Here is a 1758-nt window from a genome sequence, read left to right as displayed (position 1 = left end):
CTGCAGTTGGATGATATTGGAAAATGCACAATATGTCAAACAGCAATGACATTGCTTAATGTGATGTATTGGAACAACTTCACAACACCAACACAGACTGGCACTGAACCATTTCTCTGCACAGCAAGAATAAGATAAATATCACATGTAGTACAAGATTGGAGGCATATGAGATATTGACAGCTCAACACACAAACATCAGGACATGTGTTGCACCAATTTCCAATCAAATTCTGTCTCCGCAGCTTATTATTGCTGTTATTTTATTGCCATCAGAGGCCTTACTGTCAACAGGAGGGTGGTGATTAAGCACAGAAAGAAGAAGAGACAGGAAGACAGGGAAGAAAACAGAAGACATCTGCCTCATTAGAAAGAAGGAAGATTAGTGAGACGTTAAAAAGAAACAGGCGGAGAAGGTTTTTTGTGCTGTTACAAAAGTGTGCTTAATGGCTTTTGGCATTGCTACAAGGATGGAACAACTTGGAAACTAGGCCATGACAGCCATAAGACCGAGGAAACAAAACAGTAAAGTCATACCGAAAACAAGAATTTAAAGTGCCACGGTGCATTTGAAGAAAAGAAAATCAGCTGCACAACCCTGCAGAGCACAGTGATACAGGCCTATTTTATCTTCAGAGGCCTTCCATGTTGTTGCCTCAGAAATACATAAAATTTAAAGTCCAGCTTGAGCGTTGTCCTCTCCAGCCCCTTAAAAACAGCTTGCAGCCACCCCCCTCTGTCCCTCTCTCATATTTCCTGGTCCAATAAATTGGCATCCTTGTCTACCCCCTCTATGTGATGGCAGCAATTGACATTTTGCTTTCCTTGTTCTTGCTCCCGGCGTACAGAAGCAACAATGCAAGATAAAAGAGGAGAGGGCATATGTAAGTTGGAGGCCAAATGAAGTGAAACAAAGAGAGGAAAGAGCAAGAGATAAAACAGTGAACAGTGTGTGGAGAGATGGCAACAAAGGAAAAAAGAGAGAATAGAGAAAGAGAGATATCACAAAAACAGAGGAGTGGAGTCAACCTGACACCACATATAAAGGGTTGCTCCATGTATTTTTAAAATCCAATTATGAGAGAGAGAGAGAAATGCATTGCAGGCAGGCTGGGAAACAATTTTCCCAGCACACAACCTGTTTTGTTTGTCTTTCTTTTTCTCACTATTTCTCTCTCTCTCTCTCTCTCTCTGTATCTCTCTCTCTCTCACACACGCACACACACATACACGCAGTTCCACCTAGACAAGATGCCACTCAGCCAGCTGTCTGCACCTAATTGCTTGCTGAGGTCAGCGGTTTTCCACTCGGTCATTACCGTGTGGCGTCTTGATTTCTGCTTTCCCTAACAGAATGTGACTGTTAGTATTTGTAAGAGACTGCCTTTTGTTCGCCCCGGAAGCTCGCGCCGAAGGAATTATCTACATCTACTCTCACTTTTCATAAGATGATGCACCTCAGTGATTTCAAATATATTAGGAAGAATGCCCAGAATATGCAGTTCTTTTTGGGATGAGGTGTGAATTTATTAACAAACTACAAGCTTAAAAAAAAAACACTCAAATGTACAGTCAGGTATATCTTGTGTAACATATAATAATAATATTATAATATATAATAATTTGTATTGATCTAATGTAAAGCAACAAACTACTTATTTTTCTAGTATCAGGCAATCTCTTCCTCCATGTATCTAACAATTCAGAGGTTTAGGGCAGGTCAATGACATACCTATGCACCTCTCTCTCTCTCTCTCT

At 40.7% G+C, this 1758-nt stretch overlaps 1 protein-coding gene across 1 annotated transcript in view; it reads left to right on the top strand.

Annotated features, from left to right (window-relative positions):
• Window positions 1-1758, top strand: part of LOC118327226 (alpha-1,6-mannosylglycoprotein 6-beta-N-acetylglucosaminyltransferase B-like) — a 103584-nt gene that overhangs the window by 84561 nt on the left and 17265 nt on the right. The window lies entirely within an intron of this gene.

This window comes from Morone saxatilis, unplaced genomic scaffold (assembly GCF_004916995.1).
Source record: "Morone saxatilis isolate NCDOM2014 unplaced genomic scaffold, NCSU_SB_2.0 Contig17, whole genome shotgun sequence".
NCBI lineage: Eukaryota > Metazoa > Chordata > Actinopteri > Moronidae > Morone > Morone saxatilis.
The sequence above is the reverse complement of the archived record's forward strand: the minus strand, read 5'-3'. Positions and strand labels throughout refer to the sequence as shown.